Genomic DNA, 9,228 nt, shown 5'->3' with positions numbered 1-9,228 from the left:
CTAACTTGTTTTCCTTTCTCAGCTCTTCTCCATAGGGCGGGTGAGAGGGCTTGAGGATACCCCACAGAAAGGAATTCCCAAGTGCGCTGCCTTGGATTCCAAGGGGCTTTGCATTTGGGTGGTGGCAGCATCTACCCATCCAAGGTCAGAGAGAAGCTGTGACCTTGGGAGTTTAATACCAGCCTGAAGTGGCCAGTATTAATTTTTAGAATCCTTGCGAGCCCCCACGTTCTGCACTCGAAGCCCCAGACTGGGGCATCAGCCTTGTCAACGAGCAATATACTAATGGTAACTTTATGCAAACGTAATTTGCATTGACTAAAGTTTGGAATGTAGACGAGGCCAGAAGTACAAACCGGTTTCAAAAACTGCTAAACTTCTTTTAAGAGGAGGGACATAACATTAGTTCCATGGTGCATTAGACTCTTGGTAGGAAAGCCTACTGTGACGCATGGCTATAAAGGGTTAAACCTCCTGCAAAATAAATAGCCCACAGAAGACATGTAGGGAGGGAGATAATGTTTGTGTTTTGTGTTTACATATGCATGAGTAGGGTGGACAGTCTAACCAACAGTCCCTGTCTATGCTGTATTTAGTATTTATCTTTCTCTGAAATGTACTATGAATGGTGGAGGAACAAGCCAATGGCCTTATGTTAATTGGTATAGTTAAGTACCAGTGATGGACCTCCTTCAAAGTCATCCTAATTACCTTTTGTTCCCTAGAGAAATCTCAACTTGTCAAAGAGGACATGAAATTGTATAAAAGATCCTTGGGTCCTGATTCTGTTAACTCAGATCTGCTTAGACTTCATCAGGGGAAGTTTGAGTCGCAAGACTGAGGTCCCAGTTATGCTGGTATGCCCTGAATATGAGATTTGGACATTGAACTATGACCCATAAACCGAATTCTAAAGAAACTCTTTGCAACTTCAAAGCTCACCATCTCTGCTGTGAATCTGAACCTCAATGGACTGAACTTATGTCTGTATGTATATTGATCTTTCAACCATACTCTTGTTTTTAATATATTTTAGTTTAGTTAATAAGAATTGGCTGTAAGATCTGAAACATTCGTTAACCTGGGAGGTAATGTGTGGAATCCTTTGGGATTGGTAGAACCTTTTCTTTTATATGATGAAATAAGATTTACAAAAATTTTCATCATATTTGACGTGGGTACCTGGATGGAGGCCTGAGGCTGGATCACTTTAAGGGAACTGTGTGTTGGGAACTGGACTTCTGAGTAACCAGTAATGTAACAAAAAAGCTGTTTTATGCTGGCTTGGTGAATCTAAGTACTGAAATATCCACCAGCTGTTGGGGGTTTGGCAGTTCTTTGCAGTTCACCCTAATTGAATGACCATAGTTGGCCCCCATTAGGATTCTGGTCACACCTACCCAGGATGATAACTCTACTTATTCCCTAGCAACCACCAGGGCAGTTATGGAGTGAAGGGGAATGGTCTGTGGCTACGGGTTGCATAGTCAAAGACCAGGATACACTTTTGGCCCCTAGCAGTCTTTTCCAGTGGCCTAACAATGTCCCCGTCTACTCTTTTTCAAATAGGTATCACTAAAGGACCCCATCATTCTCTTTAGGTACCACTTGTTTGCACTCTGGACAAGACCTGCAGAACGTAGCCATCTCTCTTCCTAAATGCTTGCCCAAAAGAACCATACCACAACAAGTGTTCCAGGATTTCTTCCTGTCCAAGGTACCCTTCATGTGGAGTGTGCAGGCCAGCTGCAGGAGCTCTTTCTAGACTGGCTGGGGTACCATCAAATGGTGTCTTACATCCTTTATATTTGCACCCCAGGCAAGTTGGTAAACAAGGTCCATTTTTTAAAAAATTTTTAAACAAAATGACCAGTTGTGTACTCCACATCACTAATGTCAAAAATGTCATAGGTGACACGTGAGCTGATTTTCAGTGGCACTCGCACTGCCCGGGTCCTGGCCACCAGTCCAGGGGCCTCTGCATTTTAACTGAATTTTAAATGAAGCTTCTTAAACATGTTAAAAACCTTATTTACTTTACATACAACAATAATTTAGTTATATATAATTGACTTATAGAAAGAGACCTTCTAAAATTTTTAAAATGTATTACTGGCATGTGAAACCTTAAATTAGAGTGAATAAATGAAGACTTGGCACACCACTTCTGAAAGGTTGCCAACCCCTGCTCTAAAGGGTATCATGCAGGATGAAAATACAAAGCTAATAACATACTGATCATTGATATTACTGTATGGTCTATGGATGGAAGACAAATGCAAAATGACTAACATCGGGAATTATGTTCTTAAAGTGTGTCTCCCAGACAGGGCTGAAGTTACCTCATCCTCAAAAAGGAATGTGGTTTTGCCACCTTGAAGGTACTTCCAAGATAAATTGAGACAAAAGGAATGCATTTACATAAAAGGTAAACAAAACCATCATGCTAACAAGGGAGGAGATTGCAGGAACAGATAAAATTTTGCATTTTAGCAAACACCAGCATGGGAAGACACCAAGCATGGAACTTCTTTCATCACTAGACTCCATCTCCTTCCTCACAGTCGAATGAAATTTACTTTGAGGAATAGCTTTCAGAATAATTGATTTCAAAGGTTCACTGGACTATACGAGAGAGGTAAAGAACCAAGTTGTTTTTCACCTAAGAAGACAAAGAAACAAAGCATTTAGGACTTTGTAGGAAATCCTGACTCAGGGGATAGTCCGCCACCTTGTTGGAAGGTAGTATGGCGAGAATCTTGCATAGACCCAAGATCGTAGTTTTGTTAAGTCTTAGATTATAGAAAGTGTTTTTCACTTTTATTTTCTTATAACTATTCTTTTATTCTTGAACTCATTTAAAATCCTATCTCCATTTGTTAATAAGCTTGTTTTACTTTTAATCTAAACCAAATCATAGCTGTTTGACTTGAAATAGTTGTTAACTCCAGTTAAAGTGATAGACTGTGCATTTTGTCTCTTTAGAGGAGAAAACTAACCTTATTCCTCTAAATGGTCCAGGAAATGAGGTTTTTCAGTAGCAGTGCCCATTCAGCCTGCACATGCGCTCTACATAACCTTGTGCCCTGCACTGAGGTTATAGAGGGCTGTGCAGGTGAATTGCCCTGAGATCCTCCTTACCTGTCTGAGATGGAGCTTCAGCAATGTCTGCTTTGAGCTTGCCTCTTTGATGTTTCTTATCCTAGTTCTTAGTTTAGTTAGTGTTTGCTAGTAGCTGGTTTATCTGAGGGCTGTTTTTGTCCCCTTTTATTTTATTCTCTCTCCAGGGAGGTTTACCTCACCAGGAGGGTACGCCTAGTTCGATGGGGCTCAAATCCTGCCTCACATGCTGGGAGGCTGTCCCAGTGAGCGACCAGTATGTCTATAGCCTTAGGGAAATACTCATCCTTCAAAAGTGCAACTTCTTCTTAGCACTTAAATCTAAGGCCAGAAAAAAACAGAAAATTAAACTGAGACTCCCCTCTCTACTCTTTAAGGGCCAATGTTATGCCCTACTGCATAACAAACTGAACGGAAGGAAATATTCTTTTTTTACCTGTTTGATTCTTCATTACCAAATTTCTCTTATGGAACCTATGAATGCATTCTGCACGGAAACCACAAAAATCTTCCCCTTCATCCAGGTTTTCTAGCTCAATAGATGTTCTTCAGTAATTGCCTCGTTAGCCATTTGAAAGAATAAACTTGCTGCACATTTAAGAAATTCCAAACATACTATCAGTTCAGCTTTCTTAAAGCAAAGCTTGAAAACATTCCCTATCACAGCTTAACAATGGTGCTCTCTCTAAAATGGATGTTCAAAATAACTAAATATGTTTAAATGTCTTTCACCAATTAACCTGGAAACCCTTCATGAACAATATGTGCAGAGGAATCACTGCCCACTGCTAAAACTCAGCCATCTCTTGAAAAGTGGCATCTGTTAAAACAACATATGGTACAGTGCATAAAGAATACAATATCATATTGAAACTACAAACTTTATAAAGTTTATATAGCCATAGTGTAAATCCATATTTGTCCAGGACATAGTTAAAACCCCTATTATGCTCAAGCTATTGCAGATTCTTATGTGGCCCCCAGAACTGTAGTAGCTGAGCACCTGTCTTTGATTAATTTATCCTCACAACTCCTCTAAGGTAGAAAGTACTATAATTCCCAATTATACACATGCAGATCTGAGGCCTAGAAAAACTATTTACCCAAGATCATACAGGAAGTCTGCGGTAAAGCAAGAAATTGAACCTAGGTCTCTCAGCACCTTGTGAAACTTTCTAATGCTGATTGCCACTTATCTCTTTCAAAATGCTGCACCTGAAGTGCCCACATCATCATGTTACTATTTTCCATCGTTATTCTTGGAGAAAATTTACTGAATCGGCAACAATTTCCTTTAGTGTCTCCCATCTCAACACTAAGCAGTGACACCATTGACCAGGCTTTGTTAGAAATGGGCATGAAATGGAATTCAGCTATGCCATTGGCAACTTTCATCTCATCTAAACTAGGCAGAGTCAGTACAAGAAGGGTTGGCAATTCAATATATTCTTTGATGGCTGCAAATGAGAAAAAATCCTCTTCCTAATTTATGTAAAGTTAATTTAGACAATTTTCTGAAGTTTGGAGATGCACGTTTAACACAACCAAATAGTAAATGCCAAAGTGACATACAGCAGCTACAAGTTACAAGCCACAACTAAGCCTTTTAAGAGACTCTGAAATTTACAACCTTAGTTTATCCTTTTTTACTTTAACTTCTCCAACCCAAATACTTTCTTCTTAATTTTCAGCCCTTATTTTATCCTTCTTATGCTTTTCTTAAAAATAATCTTGACCTCTTCCAGACCTCTGAGGTCACATCTGTTGTCATTCCATGATTCAGATACTTTCTTAGCTCTTTTACAAATGTCTGTGGATTTATTCATTTTCATTCAGTGAATATTTGGTGATGCACCTTTACCAAACTAAGGACCAAAATATGCTCTTGATTACATTGGTGTAAATTAGCCATATCTTGATGATTGCAATGTTGTGGGTTTAAGTTCAGCTGTCAAACACTAAACCTAAATACTCAGATAACTGGCAAATGCAGTGGTCCCTAGGTAGTGGGAAGTATAACCCACTGGGATATATCCTTTTTTTAATACACCGTTGGGTAGACGGTTCTCTGAAGAAACCTTAGTATTGACTGTGTGGAATACCAAGATGTTCACAATACCCTGATTTCACACAGTAACTTTGTTTAAAAATATGTAAAATTAAAACATTTACTCATCTCAACTAGTTAAACTGCAATCCTGAAACAAATATCCTTCACAGCACCATGCTTTCATGTGAAATCACTGAGCAATTCAAGATAAGTTTGACATAGGCAGATTAAGATTTCCCTGGGCCACACCGTGTGTGTGTGGGGCGGGGGGGCCCTTCCCACCCCTTCCACCTGCAGTCCCACTCCTTCTGCCTGTGACTCCGCCCACAGCCCCACCCCTTTCTGCCCCTTTGCTGTGGCCCACCCCACAACCCATTTGTTCCTTTCTACTCCTCCCCACTCTGACAGCCCCCAGCCTGGAGAAGCTCTGTCCCAGCATGGCGCAGTCCCAGGGGTGTAGTAGGGGTCCAGGTGCTGGGGCTTCCCCTGCCACCCCCCGCACTCATGTGGGGGACCAGGGTTGGGGTGCTGGGGTTTCTCCCGCCCAGCGCTTCTGCTGGAGAGCAGGGTTGGGCATGGGGGCTTCCCCTGTTGCCCTGCGGCTTCTGCCAGGGATGAGGTCGGGAGCTACCTGGGGGCTACTGCTGCAGAGGGGGCAGCTGCGAGGGCTTTCCCCCATCCCGTGGCTTTTGTTGGGGTTTGTGGGTTGCTGGGGGTGCTTCCCCTGTCCTTGTGGCTTCTGCCAGGGATGGGATCAGGAGGTTGCTGAGGGGGGCTTCCCTCATCCTGCGGCTTGAGACGGGGATGGGAGTGTTGCAGAGGGGGCTTCTCCTGTTCTGCGGCTTCTGCCAGGGATGGGATTGGGTAGGCCACAGGGGCTTCTGATGGGGACGGGATGGGGGTCCACAGGGGGCTTCTCCTGTCCCATGGCTTCTGATCGGGTTAGGGGGCTCAGGGGCTTCACCCACCAGGCAGCAGAAGCTGGGGCCCCTGGGACCAGTGGCTAATCTGCCACTGGCATTTGAAAATTAGCTGTCAATTTTCTATACAATCTAAAATATATAATTATCACAAGCAAGATGTAAAAATGCCCAAGCTATGACTATACTAGTGGGTTTACACCACTAGTGATGCTATGCAGTTACTGTAAATATGGGTATTAATTTTGCTAGTATATACATGGCCTGAAAGGGTATCAGAAAAGGAAGCTAATTCAGACTCTGGAAGGCAGTTACAAAAAAGCAGCAGTCAGAACAGAGTTTTGTTTAAAATACAACCACCACTACCTTCTTTCACCTCCCAAAAGATGATAAATACCTCTTTCAAAAAACAAAAAAAACACTGCTTCAACTAACTGGCTATTTTTTGTTTCTAAATCAGTGCAAGACCAAAACATTGCAAATACCTGAACAGAATTCAACCTGGAAATTTTCACTTTCCAATGGAAAGGCAGATCTTTTTAAAGAGACTGACTTTTAGGGGGCGGTAGAGAGAGTGAGTTACTCCTACGGACTACCGTGTGTGTGTGTGTGTGTGTGTGTGTGTGTGCGTGCGCGTTTGTGCGTGGGGGGGGAGAGGAATGGAATTCTGGTGAAATACTTAGCTAAATAGTTCTGTATATTGTAATTTTTGGCAAATCCCATTCCCTAGAAAAATTCATAAATTTTTGGTAGTATTTCTAAAACTGAAAATGAGATTTAATAAACAAACACCTGTCTTCCCTGGTGTTAGAGGGCTTATTCCTTCACCCATCTACTTCCCTGGTCCTTCTTGCATGAACAGAGAGCAACACTACCCGAAGTCCAAAGGTGCAAACAATTTGATGTTTATTGGGGTGAACTTCCAGCAAGCATGATTCCAGTTTCGTTCCTTAGTGTCCGCCCTTCCCAGTTCTGAGACCACAGAGCCTTACCTCTGTCCCTGTTCCCATTTCCACCCCCCCATAGCAAAACATTATTCCAATTTCCCCACCCCCATTCCCTGTTCCCTTTCCTCCCTCCCCCACTTCCTGATTGACTGCAGACAATACAGTAAAACTTGAGTTCTGTTTAGCTATATCTTAACCAATCATTTTCCTGATATTTAACTAACCAATCCTAACATATTGTAACATGCTTATTTAACCAATTATATCCCACCACCTTAATTAGTTTACACCCAGCAAACAATTATACAGCAGACAGAAACAATCACAAAACCAGACAGAGATTATACAGACAGACAATAGAGAAATGGGAACTATAGTGATAGAACAAAACAGAAATGAGGATTTCACATCCCAGCTATTGATAAATGAGTTCTTGCCAGACAGGATGCTATCAAACTAAGTTTCCTTTTACATCTTCTAGGCACTTCCCTTTCTCTGGAGGTGACAGGCATTATCAGGACAGGACTGTATTCCTAACAGCCCAATAGCACCTTATTTCAATGTGACTAGTTTGGAATGTGAGGATGTGACCGTCTCTTCCCAGTTTATGGCTGCCTATGCTGCTTAGCCAAATGCCTTAGCCTAAGAACAGGGCTTCAGCCTGTAAGAGAAGGCCCTTACACTGGCAGACATGATTCTGATTCTTTCTTTTATACCTCTATAACTAGCTAAGTGATAAGAATACACCTACCTTCTTAGAGTATAGGCCTTTCCAGACAGGCCTGAATATCTATATCCTAACACCTGGTGCTGTGGATTGCAGCCTTGTTTGTGCCTTGACTCTTTCCAACTACATTTAATACCTTAATACTCATCTGTATTATAACACTATCTATTTACAACTATCTTAGGCTCCCATCTAGCAAAACACTGGAGCATATGTTAGTTTTGTTGTATGAGTAATCCTATTTGAAGTCAATGAGACTACTCTCATACTTAAAAGTTAAGCACAAGCTCCACTGTTTGGCTGGATTGAGGCCTAAATGTTTGGTTCAATTTCTTACTTTAGATATGTTAAGCAATCTTTTCTGAATCTGGAGACTGAAACTGTCTGGTATTGATGGGTGAAGGTATCATGTAATGGTATACCAACAGCATAATGTATCCTTTATTAGGGCGGTACCAGTCATGACTTTCTAGTTACAATTGCACTAGTTTTGCACTTAAAGCATCTTTAAGTATGAAAAATACAGCATACCTTCCCCAAAATTACAACACCTTGAATACATAATGAATTTAAGAATTTGTAAGGAAATCCATTAATTAGCATGAGTTAAAATTAATTTTAAAATTGATCCTTTAAAAAATTTAGCACCTTGTCTTTTCTATTCCATTCCTGATACCACCCCAATCACCTTAGTATCTGGGCACCTTTCAATATTGCATTGACATGACTAACAGCTGTCACTTATGGTTTGTTCTTTCTCATCCTGTCCCCAGAGGGAGAAATACACAGTGAAGGGTTTTGTTTTGGATGGGTTTGGACTGGGTGGGTTGGTGGGCGGGCGGGCAGGCAGGCAGGCAGTCTTTTGTTGCATATTTTGCTGTGCGTTTATATTAGGGAAGGCAAGATCAAAGAAGTAAGTCCTTTGCCCTTGGAGCAGAAGGTGGTGTGATTTGTGATAGTTAAGACTACGATTTAGTCACTGAGATCGCGCAAGTCACAGAATCGGTGACTTCCGGCAACCACTTAAGTGGTGGGGTATCCCACAGCTCTCAGCCACCACCAGGGGGGTACCACCCAGCTCCCAGCCACCACCAGTGACGTACCCCACTGCTTCCAGCTGCTGTGGGTTGTGAGAGAACCCCAAGCTCCCAGGTGGCTGCAAGGGAACCCCCAAGGTCCTCAGTTGTGCGGGAACCACAGAGCTCCTAGGCAGCAAGGGAACCCTGGAGCTTGCGGGCGGCAGCTGGGGATGGCAGGGGAACTTCTGGGTGGCGGCAGCGGCGGCTGGGGAACCCCTGAGCATGTGGGAAGGGTACCCCTAAGCTCCCCATTACCACGGGCAGCAGGTGAACCCCCCTGAGCTCCTGGCAGGTAGGGGAAACTCCAGGCTCATGGGAGGCAGCAGGGGAACCCCTGAGCTCATGGCAGCCAGGGTGGCGGGGGCACCCCTGAGCTCCCAGCCAC

Source organism: Dermochelys coriacea, chromosome 7, assembly GCF_009764565.3.
Source record: "Dermochelys coriacea isolate rDerCor1 chromosome 7, rDerCor1.pri.v4, whole genome shotgun sequence".
Taxonomy (NCBI): domain Eukaryota; kingdom Metazoa; phylum Chordata; order Testudines; family Dermochelyidae; genus Dermochelys; species Dermochelys coriacea.
The sequence above is the reverse complement of the archived record's forward strand: the minus strand, read 5'-3'. Positions refer to the sequence as shown.